The following is a 16,788-nucleotide window of genomic DNA, read 5'->3' as shown; positions in this document are numbered from 1 at the left end:
GTCCAGTCTAAAGAAAATCGGTGAATTCAGAAATAGTCAGTGTGCATGCATTCATGCACTGTATATGAGTGTGGAAAGTACAGGATACAGTTCTGGAGTAGGTGAGGATCCAGCTTCCAGGTACTGCGGGAAGAATGGTTACGAGAGGTTAGGCTGTTTGTTTCAATTCTGCCACAGCAACACCTTGATTTCCTATTAGTATAATATTTGGTTGATTTATCCTGGTATAATGGAAATACTGTACATACATTTTGGTGTTTTCCTGTGAATAATTTATTTGCCAATTATATTTGCACATAATGAGGAATTTGTCTCAGTGTTGGACATTGGGCAATACTAGCTGTTTGCAACCGTGTGGGATTCAGTCAATCTGTAAGGGACTCCTTGCAGATACTAGTAAGATCTAAGTACAGATACTGAAAGAGTCAATACATAATTTAATTAATGAAATAGACCCAAACAAACATAACAAACTAATCCAAAGAAACACAGCTGATGGCTTGGAGTGCAGAAAGTGACAGGGAACTATTTCCCTTCTCTTCTTCCACTTAGAATTATATCCACCATGTGTCAGTGGGAACCATTTATGTTGATGTTTGTGAACATAACCAACTTCCTGAACCTTTGTCTATTTCCCACGGCAGTAAGTTCTTGCTGTGTGTGTGTGTGTGTGTGTGTGTGTGTGTGTGTGTGTGTGTGTGTGTGTGTGTGTGTGTGTGTGTGTGTGTGTGTGTGTGTGTGTGTGTGTGTGTGTGTGTGTGTGTGTGTGTGTGTGTGTGTGTGTGTGTGTGTGTGTGTGCGTGCACACGTGCGCGTTGTTGCTGCAGTTGGAGGACAACAACTGGGTATTTCTCAAAACAACAGGAACACTCGCTCACTCAAATGAGCAATAGCAGAAATTTGAAACGGCATAAACAAAAGCCATTTCAGCTTTAAGGCCCGTATTCTTCTGGATAGAACCATGGAGTTGGGGTACAGAGTGAGATGATAACCAGCCAACACGGGTCATGGGCCAGACATTAGTCGGGTCTGATATTCCTACTGAGAGGTTGGAGCCACCAGCATAACCTACTTGAACTTCATAGTGAATTACACTTGTGTGATTGGCTCTGAGAGGAAGATTTTGCTGACTGCAACACTTCATGGTATTAGAGTAATTTTACAGTTTTTCTGCTCGGTTTGAATAATCTTTCTGTCGGCCACAGATGAGAGATGAGGCTGGAGAGAGAGAGAGAGAGAGAGAGAGAGAGAGAGAGAGAGAGAGAGAGAGAGAGAGAGAGAGAGAGAGAGAGAGAGAGAGAGAGAGAGAGAGAGAGAGAGAGAGAGAGAGAGAGAGAGAGAGAGAGAGAGAGAGAGAGAGAGAGAGAGAGAGAGAGAGAGAGAGAGAGAGAGAGAGAGAGAGAGAGAGAGAGAGAGAGAGAGAGAGACACACAGAGAGAGAGAGAGAGAGAGATAGAGAAAGAGAGAGAGACAGAATTGGGTTGAAAAAACAGGGAGGTTTGAAGAAGAAGAGGGGGAGTTTGAGAAGAGAGTCTAATGTAGCGTGCCTTTTGAATCTAGATCACTGAACACCACAGTGTTTCCTCTATCTATCCATCTTTCTTTTTTTTTGCTGCAGTGAGTGACGGATGCGGGGGAAACCTGGTCTTGGGTTTAACGTGTTCACATTTAGACCCTGTTATTGGTGATTGTTCTTATTGGTTGTAGTGTTTTAACCTTTAGTTGGATACTTGGTTATTATGAGGGGGAAAAAAGAGAAAACCATATAGCCTATTCACATACAACTTCTTTTTTGGTACAATGCCTCATGCACTCTCTCATGCGTGCATATGCAATGCACACACACACATAAAACCTTTTCAAATACACACACACGCACGCACCCACACACGCGCGCAAACACGCACGCGTACCATCACTTAAATGCATGCATGCTCAGGTCCCCATCATATTATTATAACTATCTATGCTTGACCACACCATGCCCTCCCAGTCTCCTCATCACCGTCCTACTCCTCTAGACCAGTGGTTCTCAAACTGTATCACGCCAAGGACCCCCAAATTAATATATATTTAGCCAAACACCCCCATCTGAAAATATGTTGTGCCAGGCAGGGACGCCCATACAAGATTTGTGTAGTTAAAATGTTAAAAATATTGGTTGTACACATATCTTGAGTTAAATTAACACTATGTATGTACATTGTACGAAGTCCAAATGCAAATGATTTAGATTCCACTGAGGCGTGAGCTGGGAAATGAGCCTGGGTCTGGGTTCTATAGGACCTTGGGGTCTACATGGCAGACTGGCTGGCCCTGGGAATCAGTGGTGTAAAGTAACTATGCATTTACTCAAGTACTGTACTTAAGTACAATTCTATACACATTTTGGCCATTTGAAAATAGATTTTTATTTTAAGATTATTATTCATTTGAAAACTTGTGAAATGAGACATTTTGCATAATGAGTACTTTTACTTTTGTACTTTAAGTATATTTTGATACCAATACTTTTGTACTTTTACTTAAGTAAATGTTTAATTCCGGACTTTTACTTGTAACAGAGTAGTTCATTGCAGTATTGATACTTTTACTTAAGTAAAGAATGTGAGTACTTTTTCCACCACTGCTGGCTGGCCCTGGGAATAATATGTGGGCCAGACAGCCGCCCTGCTTGTAACACCAGGGCCCCTACAGAGCATTACAACGCTCCAGTGGACGGCGTCTTGGCCCCGCCCCCCGAAGACGCACAACAACACCCATCAATACGCGCACAGTAAAGGTAAGTTTTGCCTTTGCGTTCAGACATAAGGCAGTGATTATTATCTTAATGAATTTCATAGATGGACGGATATATTAATAACACACACACACACACACACACACACACACACACACACACACACACACACACACACACACACACACAGTGTGACTGTGAGTGTATTGAAAATCAATTATTGTTGTTGAATTTTGTTGTTGTTGTTGTTGTTGTTGCTGCACTTATAATAATATTATACAATTTTGTATTATTATGATTGTTATTATCATTATTATTATAACATTCTCATTATTATTATTATCATTTATGATGTTGTTGTTATTATTATTATGATTATTATTATGACGACTCACGAGATCCTGTGTCTGTACAAAGTGTTGCCAAAACGTTAAATTGGCACATGGCAAACATTGCCTTATAATATCGTAAACTTGGGGCAAAACGCTACCCTATGTTCCTCACGCCTCAGCACCAGAGCACCAAGCCCAGCCGTGCACTGACTGACTGGCTGTGTGTCTATATGAGCCCACCGAGGAGTAGTAGTAATATTACGCACGCGTTTTCGGGGCCACGATTCCTTCTTCCACCCAATTTCTTTCATGGATTCGCTTCTTCACTGGAATATACATCCATCCCACAAGGGTAAGTCCGTGCGTGTGAGCCCTGTGAGTGACTGTGAAAATCATACCACCTTATGGGCTGCAAATCAAGACAATGTGTTTTCTACTATCTATTGTCTGGTGGTTGGTTGCTGTTCAGACTGTGAAGAGCTTGCCTCATAAGTTCGGACCTCTGTGAAGGGATCCAGGAGAGGTGGGCACTAAGGACATCTGGGCACCTCGATGTAAAATTGTCTATTTTGTCCAAAATGAAACAAAAATATTTGAAAAAAGTAAAGTATACATGATTAGAACATGCTTAAACATTCGACAATTACGGTCTAATATTTCCACAATTGCTATCAAGCCTGTATATCCAGTCATTTTGGGGCATAAACAAGAAGTTGAAGGATCAAATTAAGTCATAATTAATGATGTACCGTGCATCGTGTATACTTTACTTTTTAAGACCATTTTTTCAAATATTTAATTTCTTAACATTTTGGACAAAATAGCCAATTTTACATCGCGGTGCCCAGATGTCCCTAGTGCTCCCCTATCCTGTATCCTCTCAGAAATGTCATTTTAATTATATAATGGTCGATATTGTATCGAGGAGAAGACACCTGTCTCCTCCAAGCAACAGTGATCGCCAGAAATAAGAGGCTGGGGGTCACACAGCTCTAATATCAGAGCTGTGCAGTTCATTTGTTAGCAGTGAACAGTGATTTTGTCGGTTTCAGTGCCGTCCAAAATATGCCTTCTCCTCCAGGCAGTCTCCAGCTTCAATTTTGCTCATCTTCCCCGCCCCCTAGCTCTGGTCCATAGCGTTAGAAGGAGTTCTCTAACGCTATGTTACTTTCCAGCCGTTGCCCGGACACCCCCGGTAGTGCAGGCTGCGCAGCCTCTCGTCGTAGTAAAAAATAAGAATACATTTCGCCATTCACCAAAACAATGACGGGTTTAAGATGTTGAAAGCCTACTTTCCTTAGTGGGAACACTCGGAGCCCCCCACCTCACGTCTAAAATTAACTTTTTGTCCAGAAAATAAAATATTTCACTGTAAGGAAAACATGTTTTAGTCACTCAACTGCGCCCCCTACAGATTTTGTCAATAGAAAAATTCCATTGACCAGATCTGTAGGCAGTGTTGCCAGGTTTGCTTATTATAGTTTCCCCCAAAGAGTTTATCTACAAGCTCACAACGCTCACGATCGCGAGGCGTTGTGAGCTTGTAGATCTGCTATTTTCAAATAGCTGGTGTATAATGTTTAACGTGCTCATGTGGCCCATAGTTTCTTCTTTTGGGCTTGTTTTCCTAGACCTGGTTGCTTGTTTCTTGCACATAATCTGGCAACGCCGTCTGTAGGGGGCGCAGTGGAGTAACTTAATTTCTTTTTCCATCCGGTGAAATCTTTCATTTACCAGAGCTACCCGCCCCCCCCCCCCCCCCCCCCCAACAACATCAGACAGCCTCTTCTTGCTATCCTTCCTTCCACTCATGCTGACTTGCTGTGCATTAAAGTGCTGCCTTTGTGTATTTCCGAAAACTAGGCTTGCCTTTAAAATGTCAAGCTGGGCGATGTAGTTATAATAACCTTGTTCATTTGATTGAAACTCGCGTTTCATCCCCTTTAATTTCGACCAGTCTGAACAGTAGTGGCAGTGGTTCAGCCGGCGTTTGGGATGTGGATGTACTGTAGACTCTGTCCTTGGTACTGTGTAGTAGCATAATGTTATTATTATCAGCATGTCATAGAAATTAAAGGGATATAACCTTATTTAACTCTATGGATAAAACACACTAGGCTTGCAAACCTAAAGCATACATGCAATATCTGAGAGCTCATAGACGAAATTGTTATTTAAATTACTTTTATAAGGACGTTATCAATTCGTTGCAATTAGCCTATCTGAGAAGCATGTGGTTTAGCATGGGCTTATATATGGGAATGGAAAGTATATTGGGAGTGGACCCTTTATAGCCTACACTACAGTATTTACATTTACTGTATGTCTTGACTCTTTCAATATTACTAGCCTGCATTTGGACTTGGATTAGTGGAACACCTCCCTGTTTAGTTTAGACTTGTGATGCTGATTATGATGTCATAGGCATGATGATGTCATATATATGACTCATATAGTATCATAGCATTTCATTGCCCCACAATGACAACATTGTGACCTCAGATGTCTGATTGGAAAGACAATAAAGTAATGTGCAGGAGTGACCAAATCACCCAAGGGGCTTAACAACAATACAAAGCCAAAGGTATCGAAACCAACTTTACATAAAACATGCATCACTGCATGTGTCAGTGCACGAGTGCATGTGACAGACACACATAATATCACACACATAGATACAGTCACGATTCATGTACTCTCACTCACACACACACACACACACACACACACACACACACACACACACACACACACACACACACACACACACACACACACACACACACACACACACACACACACGTGCGATACTGGTTATGTATTACAGTATGTTATTGTGGGTCTATGCCAGGTAGTGTCTTGTATACAGTGGGTCCTGCTGACAGCCAAGAAGAGACTCACCTGATGCCCCACCACCTGCCATCTGTCTGCTGAATAATAGCATTTCCCAAGCTAGACTATAGGGATGGGCAGAACGTTGTTAAACCTTGTACTGTATGTCCAAAACGGCTACTTTTTCGGCTTATTTAGTCAGGTCTTGTTAATACTTGCCATTGGTTAAATATTTATAAAAACCCACATACAGTCTCAACCACTTTGAACCTGGCATCCCTATTTTGGGTATGTCTTCATAGGTGAAAACAATAATAATAATACTTTTGCACAACACTGTCATATGACAAAGTACAAAATAAGTCACTGAAGGTAGGGTAAGTGATATTTTTTGGTTAAAACAAAACGTTTTTTTTGTTAAAAGGTTAAAGCACTATATTCTGTTGGTGATCATTGCTATAGAGTGTTCGTTCAGTATCAGGGGTGTCTGCGTCTCTCTAGATCTTTAATGAACAGAAATCGCATTTTCAGGTGGGTCTTCAGCCAATCAGGAGAAAGTACCCATTTATCAGCTTACATTTTTAGTGTTCCAGACACTTTGTCTGCTCATTTATTTGTGCCATCTCTTCCAATTTACTTGTTTAATCTGTTTCCTGTGTTCTCTCTCCTGATTGGATAAAATCCGTATCCCGACCTGGAATTTATTTTCTGTTTAATCAAGAGCTGGAGGGATGGGGAGACCCCTGTTACTGAACAAACACCCTGGTCTATAGCAATGGAATATAAAGCAATTTAACACTTCTTTAAACAAAACAATATCACTTACCCTACCTTATCCTAACATACAAAAATGAAATAATGTGGAAATACAAGGTTTCTGCCCGACAGCGACGATAAGTAGACCTGTCAAATGCAAAACGCAAAAACACACAAATTCATGGGTTTGTGCTGTGGCTGTGATGTTGCTGTTGGTTTTGTGTAATGTTGGTTTTCTCAAGAACTCTGCAGGTTGTTCTACAGTACAGTCAATATAAGAGCACCAAGCCAGACAAACTGTGCCATATGAATTCACTGTGTGTATTCATGTGATGAACCCAGGTGGATATGTCAAAACAAAACAGATATTTGAGGAGGCCACACCATCAGCCGTGGTCTTGTTTATTGTCACAGTATGTAACTTAGCTCTGTGTTTACATAACAAAACAATATATATATATTGTTTTACCAATCATTCCCTCTATACCAGCAGTTATCAGCCTCTTGAGTAGTGTGGTGGTGTTAAACTGCAAAAACACACTGCCCTCTTGTTGTATTTTGGTGTTTTCACTGTTTGTTTTGGTAGATGGAGATGTTTTTGGCCTACCAAAACAGTGATGTTATTATGTTCAGGAAGGTAGTGAAATCATACAGTATACCCAAGTGATATAGCCTATGGAGTAACAATATAATATAATTATGGAGTGTCCTTGTCAAGGACAAGATTATGACTATGAAGATTATACTGGCAGAGCTGCGTGCACAAGAAATTTCAAATTTGGTGCTGATCGGCCCAGTGGTTTGCAAGATTATCTGTGGAAAGACAGGTGCACGTGCGCGCACACACACGCACAACCCTCTTCTAGATGGCTGCTAGGCCTACTGGCAGTGTGCACTGTGCATCCCTACTGGCAGTGTGCAACATGTTTTTGCAGCTGATAGGCCCAGCGGTTTGCGAGATTAGCTACAGACACAGACGGACGGATAGAAAGACAGACAGACAGACAGATAGACACACAGACAGCAAATTAGTAATTAAAACTAGCTGAAAATAGTCAAAATCTTTTCAAAAAATAATTATTCAACATATCGGTATGTTATCTATCTATATGCAGTTAATCTCAGTTTTCTTGACTTACTATGGCTTGAGCACACATAAAAGCAGCTGACAGGGACGTGTTGTGAGCATAACATTTTAAAATGTATATGTAGAGATTAAAACTTAAACAAAAGCTAGAGATTTTATGGCCGTAAAGTTTCTTTTGAGACATGCCCAGACATGCAAATTGGTGAAGTTTTGACACAAGGTTTGTTTTTCCCTTGAACATAATGATGAAAGGCCGACAGTGATGATTATTGTGTTTGTGGACACGTGACGTGACACCAATCATACTGGAATGTGTCTGAATGAACAAGCTTTATTTATTTGCTAACAAGCTAAATAGAATTTTGGAAATATTAGCAATTTGTGTTACGCATAAGATCAGTTATGGCATTGGCTGATCCTGGGGAAAATAATTGGTGATTGGTATCAGACCCCAAAATCCAGATCAGAGTACTTCTACTCTGTGTGAATTTGAATGGGGCTGTTTGACAAATAATACTTATTGTTTTTTGACCCTCAGGCCCTTTACGGAGCTGAAAAGGTTTAGCTCCTGACCCAGTATAGAGCTGGTTCTATATGGGAGCAACCCAGACCCCTTTTAATGTAGAACGAAATGTTCTAAACCTGCATTTGGAGCTATTTGATTATAAAGAAAAGTGTGTTTTAAACAATTTCTTTCAAAAACCCAAACCAGGCCATTTATGATGCAAGCTCTGGAAATGTTTTAATTTCCGTATATAATCAATTTCAGCAGGAGTGTTCCCTTCTAACACCTCCATGTTATTGAAGAAAACACCAGACATGCATATTTAGGTGATGCAGTAGGAAGCTATGACCTTTGAACTCTTGTCTGATATCCAATGCTGGTTTTATTCCCACACAGGAGACTGACTATTGATTGTGCACGCACGCACACACACACATTCACTCATAGCCATACACATGCATTAACCCACACACGCACACCCTCACGTGCATTCACTCATGCATTAACACAGTCAACACACAAATACACAAACACACACACGCACACTTGCGTCCATTCACACAGTCAATTCACGCATGCACACATTGTGCTTTTACTCATACACATGCATTCAAATACTCAACTCGCATACACTCAAATGCAAACACACACTCACGTGACCATCTATCCGTTCCTAGTTGTGTTGATAGCAGGTATTTGATTACTGCTGGCCTTGAGGAGGGCAGAATTGGTTGAATGGGGGGTTGTCCTCCTGCCCCATGATAGGGTGATAGATCTGTCACTGGGATGTCCCAGGGGACTGATTTGGCCCAAAGGTGAGATAAGGCCTGCTCAGGGAGATGGAGAATGGCAAACCACCTCTCCATATCTTGGCAGGCTGATGCATATCAGTAATGTGCACTCTTAGGAAAAAAAGCTTGTGTAAGGCACAGGTTTTCAAAGTGGGGGCTGCTGCCGGGGCACCAGGGGGCGCCCAGCGGACCAATTGGAAAGGAGAGGAAGAATGTAGAAATGTATTGTAAAAACATAAAATATAAATCATTTTTAATTCAATTTCTAAGATGTTTCATGCCTGTGGCGTCCTTATTTTGACCATGTCATTAGTTTAAATCATTTCCCCACATTTTCAACTAGAAAAGTGTGCTCCTCGGAGCATAGGTCTCCGCCAGGCCGGGTTGCCTACCCAGGGCCTGCTAACTTTGGTCATAGCCACTTGGAATGGGATCTGAAAAATCTAACTTGTACATCTAGCAAAAAGTGTGTTTTGAAGAAAACGCTAAATGGTGGATAATGCAATCTAGAAAACATATGAAGAGTGATGATTCAAGGAATCCGGGGGTAAAATATATTTTAATTGTACGAGTTATTGGCCAAAACGTGAAGTGGGCTGTTGTAGCGCCACTTTTGGGTGGAGCTTCTTCCTTGGCCTACTGTGAGTGTGCATGCATCTACAAGTTCATAACACAATCCAATGCTTTGTGAGCTTGCACATAGGCTATTTTCGCTTTATTCCACAATAGGGGCCCATAGACAGCCCAGAGCCTGTGCTGCTCCTTTTTTCTGCCAAATCTCTTTGGCGAAAATAGCCGATCTACAAGCTAGGGCTGTCAAATAACCAAGCCTCGATTAATTGCAGACTTGTCTGGGAAAGATGCACAATCGATGAAGAAAAAAAATCACCACACAATATAAAACCCACTTTACTATGGTCCAAAAAGCACTGCTCTGCCTTCTGTAGCTATCTGTCTGAAGAGGAACATGCCAGCGGATTTCAACAAATAAACACCAGGTCTAATGGAAACTGCAAACACATGCACGCACGTGCACACACACACATGCACGCACACACTCATAGGAGTCAATCCAAAAAAGCAATCAAACAAAATATTAGCACACACAGTTAATGTACGCATTGGTAATAATGGCCTGAATTAATTGTTTGTCTGGCAAGCTTATCTGCTAGCACAAAATGAAATTCTGGCATGAGCTCTGGTGAACACACTTAACAACATATGTGGCATGAGATGTGTGGCATCAATTCAGTTCATCCTGGTTGCCGAGGGTTCATGGCACTTTCTTTGACATTGCACTTTGTAAGTCCCTCCGGAACAGAGAGAGAGAGTGAAATGCCTGAATTGTAATTGTAATCATTCCACTTCCAGTTCCAGGCACAGTACTAGGCTGATCAGTATGAGTAACATTACCACTCACGGTGGTCGATTGGTTAGACTACTGATAGTCTAAAACTATCCGTATTCTAGGGGATCTCTTCCATAGGGAAAAACATGAAAAAAGGTACATATGCACATCCCCACAGTTCTTTTTTATTTGAAAAATAATCAAGTGAAGAAGAAGGGAATGTTGTGTGCGGACATTCCCTCCTTCTTCATCTTTTCCATAGGAGCCATATGTTTCTAACTTCTGATTTCATGGAAAATCAGAAGTTAGAGTCCCTGACACTGTAGCTTAGGCTTTTGAGTCTATATAGAGTGAGTCCTATCTTATCCATTCATTTTGGTATTGGGACCATTTGTATTTTTAAATGGCGAATGAGATGATGTGGTTGATTCATTTATTCTATTAGACTATTTTTCAGTGTAAGAAAACGTCTCGCAAACATAGATTACTGGGTGGTCTTCGCCTTTAATGTTAGTCAGGCAAAGGCCTAGACGCTGAATAACACAGACTGCCTACCTCTTTGGCATGTTAATATTGTCTTTAGTGCTCGTACAGCATTGTGTGGGTCTGTGTTTAGCAGAAATGATGGTGTGTGTGGGCGGTGGGGGGGATCTGACTTGTTGGCAGTTTTGCTCTAGTAAACTTTGTTGGTGACCCCTGACTACAAAAGTTGTTGTATGGTATGAGCCCCATGAGCTGGTGTATGGATTTAATTTATCATCTACTGACTGCAGACATTATACGTTAAACAAGCTAAGCAAGATACTGCAAGGATTGTAAGACTTCAGTTCACTGGAGCCATGCGCCTGCATTGTACTGGGTTCCCTTTACGCCCTAGAGAAAAGGGCCCCAGAGAAAAGGTTGACTCCCTACACTTGTCGTCGTATAACTCACACTCTGATAACATCACAGTTGTGATGTATGGCACTCACCGGCCAGCTTGTGCCTGCAATGATAGCTGTGATGTTATTCACCATAACACTCCCTCTTATATTCTTTTCCTTAAACTCAACAGAGACCTTCAATGTGTTCCAAGCTAGAGATATGATTTTAGGGTTTTTTGCTACTTTTGGACTGTTTCTGTTGTGCCTTTTAAAGCTGTCACCCAAGAACCGGTCATAAGATCGGAGATTAATGATGTATTATAATAAACTCCTTGAGTTCACCTGCTTGCAAGATTAAACGCATAACTTTATCTTGCCCTTCAGGTACCGTATGACAAAGTAAGAGCCGCTCCGTTTCTCTTCCAATACTGTGTTCTTTGCATGCTGGAGGGTCCTTCATGCTTGTTATGTTCTCAACAAACTGTGGTTTAATTTGAGAATGTGAAAGAACTTCAGCTCGCACTAAAATAGCAACACATTTCAAGCACAGATAAATCAGTAGGTACTGTGATGCTGCCACTATTGCTGCTATGTAGATATCGCCAGTGTAATACATTTACTATTAATTGAAATGGAGGGTGAGTGAATAACTTTTCACATCACTTAATGCAGTTCACTGTCACGATCATAACATTTTAGTTGACAATTATTGCGATTAACAGTTAATTATTGTGTTTTTCCATTCAACATTGGAACATATTGGAGCAAAATTACATTTCTGTTTAGGCTTTGTAAACAAAAATTGCATGGGGCAGATGTAACGAATAACTTAAATATAAATAAATGACTGACAATGACCGATATGGCCAAGATAGGCCATATTTAATCATTTTATTCTCAAAATCTTTTTAAATTAATAGTGGAAATAGCCAATTGCTATTTCCACAATTACTTGAAAATATATGCATATTCTTCAACATGGAAATGATTATGATAATTATGCAAAATAATGTAATAATTGTGTGACAGGCCTAGCCACACAAAACATTTTTGTGGGCTGAAATTGGCCCGGAGGCCACACTTTGAGAATGTCTGCTTCGATGCACACGCCTGGAGGAGCGTGTGAACTAAACCCCACGCGCACACACCGGTGTGTTCCTCATTAGTGCATGAGACTGTTTATCCTGGAAGACTTAACAATGGAGTACAGACCAAATATTAACTAAGTACCCCTTAAATTGTTGAAAGATGCATTGGAAATTAGATTATTTTTCAATAATCTATTGATACTGTTTTGTTATATTTTCATTAAAATATGCAGTTCTAACGATGGCTTATGGAATGAAGGAGAACATATTCTGCTTATAATCAGGCAGTAGGAGGTTGTTTGATCTAAATATAGGCTAGACCAAAATTCTGAGATGCTTATTCGTCAGCAGGGAATGGGTGCACATATTATGCACAAACACAACACAACCTAGATTCTTCCATTTATATTCCCATACACATACTGTATATATTCCTATTAGAGCTGTACGATTAATCGATTTTGAATCAAACTGATTTTTTTTTTGTTTGGACAACGCTTTCAGAGAAAAAATATGGGATACAAATTTTAGGCAAAATTGAACAGCCGTAATTCCTACACAGATTTACTGTAGAGTTTGCAGATTGTTATGGTGGTGTGTGTCCCTTCCACATTTACCCTGATGTCTCTTCTTTCTTTTTTCTTTTTAAATATTGTTTTGGGTCTTTTTTTATGCCTTTTATTGATAGGATAGTAGGTTGACAGGAAATGTGGAGAGAGATGGGGAGTGACATGCAGCAAAGGCCGTCAGGATAGGGACTCGAACCCGCGACGCACAAACCCGTGACAGGCTACTTTGGAGCCTAGTTGCTGCCTTCTTTCTGAAGTAATCTCAATTCATTCGTTGAGTTTTTGACGAACATTTGGGCTGCTTTTACGTCCACCCAAACAGGCATTTAATACAGCAAAGCCTTATAGAATGATGTTGCACTTCAGTATTGCAAATGCTCAGTTTTGTCTTTAGCAACTCGACAAAGGAAGACGTTTGTTTTTGTATAGAAGTCATGATTAGTTGGTGTTCCCTGTCTTGGCTAATAATTTGAGGTCAGCGACCTCATTGAGTTTTCAATACAACCGCCGGAGGGTGATCTAATCCCCATCCTCATGTCGCCTTACAGTGTTGTTCCATTACACAGAAAATGGTTGAGAACTACTGGTTTGGGCCATAAATAAGCAGAATATATTAAAACAAAATAGTCTGGACAGTGGTATCTATTTATCTATTTTATCAAAAGGGGGGCCACAGACAGAGGCTACATGGCTATTCTATTTAGGGGTCCTAGAAGGCATTGAAATGTTTTGGAACCTCTGCTCTAGGATGTGATGACTAATTGTGGCTTAAAGAATTCTGTTAGTGTTTTTTCACATTTAGTTCCCTTGTGTTAAACATGTTTTTCTTCCCACTGCTATAACCTTGTGACTTCACTTTAAGTGACACGAAAGAGTCATAGTGAATGTGCTCTATTATATGATTGTTTTGTATGCTTCTATATGACCACACTTTGACAATAATGGATTCATTGGAGCCCCTCCCCTCCTCTACACACAAGGTTATTAGTTGCAGGATAACCGTATGGCATGTTGGATTGATATCACACTGAGAATGTGCTGGCAGAGACAGTGGATGAAAACACAATCTCTGGCACCGCTTACGGTCTTGCGTAATATTTTTGAGGCAAGGTCAAGATGTGAAGATAGAATAATAGCAAAGGCATCTTTGTAAGTAGATTTAGATAAGGGTTTCTTTAGAAATGGCCTGGAAAGTGATTCAGTTATTCAGATTTTCTTTTTTATCCAATTTTGGACTACCTCAAAACAAACAAGGCTTTGTGTGATTGCGATTGTTCTGCACCCCCGTACTCAATGTCTTTCAGATTCATGATATGTCATTGATTCCTTTTTATCCCATTTATTTAAAGTTCTTTCATTCCTTTCTGCAGTTTATCCTTTAATAATGTAGCTGTCAAGCAGAAACCTTGTATGTACATTGGATTCATTAACACATGTTTGTTTTCTTTCTTCATTTCTTGAAAAGTAATCGTTTTGGACATACAAGGTTTCCACCTGACAGCGACTATACATGTTTCATGGTTTGCCTTTTATGCTTTTGTAATCTACACATATAGGGAGAAACGTTTGACACACAACATTATCTCTCCCCTTCTCTTCATTGTGCCTGTACCGTCGGTCATGATGATTTTTCTAAGGACATGTCCTCTATATCAGTTTGTGATGACTTAACTCTCGCATTCACTCGTTTTATCATCCTATATTTTTAGGGGACAAGCTCTCATCCATTTTCAAAGGGAGATGGATGATTGTATTGTTCACACCCCCGGTGTCCCGAGTCAGGAGTTCTCATTTTCTCACCCTGTGTTTTCATCTCAAGTGAGATTAACTCTAAAGTGAAGCACAGGGGGGAAAGCTCACCGAGCTCCTGCCATGTTTGTCACTAGCACTGCATTATGGCAGATTTACCGGTGCAAGATGAGATGACTTCCAATTGCATGGCCGTCACAACAATCTGTCTGTGGAAAACGTAATAACCAATTACCTCATCACTTGACTCGATAACAAAACTGATATCAGCCTGCTGGTAGTAGAGCTATGTTTGTCTCTGGCTGCTGTAGTGTACTGGGTGCATGTGAAGTTTTTGATAAAAAAAGATGGGGAGCCAGGCCAAGGTGCTGCAGCTGGCTTGTTTTGAAACACAAGGCTTTATCGCAAACTTTAAAGGAATACTTTGTTTTCTATCAATCACTCACACTGTGAAGACCTGCATTTATGGAGATTTTTTGTTTGCGTCTCATTCCTTCACACAGTAAATAAACGGTCCAAAAACAAACACAATACTTGATGAATTGAAGGAAATTGAGGTCCAGGATTAACAACAGCAAAACGATATCACCCAGGCACGCTCCTCGCTCGACCCTGGAAGTGTTTTAAAACGTTACGTTTGAGAGGAGATGCAGTGTTTTGCAAGTAATGAGGACACGTAATGGATACACAATACTTGGATTATACCCTGAGAGGCTGAGCTGTGTAAAAAACAACTACAAAAAATAATATGTTTTAGGGGGTGAAGCAGGCTCTTTAAAAATCTTTGTATTTTTTTTATCATTAATTGTCTCTCACTTTCTCCTCTTTCTTTCAGTCTGTCATTTTCATGTCAAACTCGTGAATTCAAATAAGAATGGGGCAAGAATACCGGAGGCATATTTGATATTGTACGTGCATGCTAAATCCACAATCCCCTATGTTATGGCCTCATGTGAGTGCAGGAAAGTGGGCTGCTGTCTTACTCACGAGTAGTAGATATTCTAGTACACGACTCCACTCCAGTATGTAAACTAATGTGAATGTAATGGTTTGATGGGCAATCCTGACCTCCTCCACCCACGTATTAACATGATTTCTGTTCAAGCAGCTCCTCTGCGACCGTTTCACTGGAAGACAGACATTTCTCTACTAACAAGGCTGCAGCCTGTGGACCATTATAATAGTGTGTGCGTATGTACACGTGCGTGTGTGCGCGCGTGCGTGACTGACTGACTGAATATACTTTATGAGGTAAAAATGAATACTAGTGCTTTAGCCCAGTTTAAGTTAACCCATTCAATCCGGGAACGCATCTCTGTCATTTTAGATTTCTTTGGCTATTCAAAAATAGCAGATACAAGCTCATATGAGCTTGTAGATCTGCTATTTTTGAAAGAAATCGTGAAAATGTGTGCAAATCTTTCAATATATATTTTTTAAAGCAAACATTTGTAACTCAAATCTTTGCTTCTGGGGGTCCCTGGAACAAAATATTTTACAAATGTTTGCTTCAAAAAATATGTACTCAAAGATTTGCACAAAGTTTCACAATAAAAAAATAAATAGCCGATCTACTGTACAAGCTCATAGCGCGACACTCGGTTCCATGCTATGAGCTTGTATATCTGCTATTTTTGAATAGCCAAATAGATCTTAAAATGACACAGATGCGTTCCCGGTCTTAATGGATTAAGGCACTGAATGTCGATGAAAAATACTAAGAATAGCCTAAAACTACCTCAAGCATATGCAAGTGTACCGTATGCTTGAGGTAGTTTTGAACGATCAGTCACAGTCTCCCATTTGTTTTTATGCTAATGGAAACTTTATTCCCTCCTTTGCTGCCAAGAGTTCTCCAAATCTTTTACAAGCGTGTCCAATATTCATCCTTGTTTTGTTTCTTTTCATAGCGTTGCGCTTTCTAGAATAGGGTGTATTTTTGGCCATCACAGAGTTCTCTCACTCTGGTGGCACTGGGCACTTGCCATGGGATTCTGCCATACTGTAGGTGTCTCTGGAGCTGGAATGTACTGTAATGAATCTCTCATGGAGTGAAGTTTTCAAAACAGGCTACCTCAGGCATATGGTACACTTGTTTTGAGGAAATGATTTCAAACATTAGGCTTTT

The 16,788-nt window shown here is 40.4% G+C and overlaps 1 protein-coding gene across 2 annotated transcripts in view; it reads left to right on the top strand.

Moving 5' to 3' along the window:
* The first annotated feature begins 3,292 nt into the window (after positions 1-3,292).
* The window catches only part of plppr1 (phospholipid phosphatase related 1), a 74,701-nt gene continuing 61,205 nt past the window's right edge, over positions 3,293-16,788 (top strand). For both annotated transcript variants that reach the window (XM_084046903.1, XM_084046902.1), the window contains exon 1: positions 3,293-3,424. The gene's annotated coding sequence lies outside the window, so the exon portion shown is untranslated. The remainder of the gene's footprint in view (positions 3,425-16,788) is intronic.

This window comes from Gymnoscopelus microlampas (assembly GCF_963454915.1).
Source record: "Gymnoscopelus microlampas genome assembly, chromosome: 21".
Classification (NCBI taxonomy): Eukaryota; Metazoa; Chordata; class Actinopteri; order Myctophiformes; family Myctophidae; genus Gymnoscopelus; species Gymnoscopelus microlampas.
The sequence above is the reverse complement of the archived record's forward strand: the minus strand, read 5'-3'. Positions and strand labels throughout refer to the sequence as shown.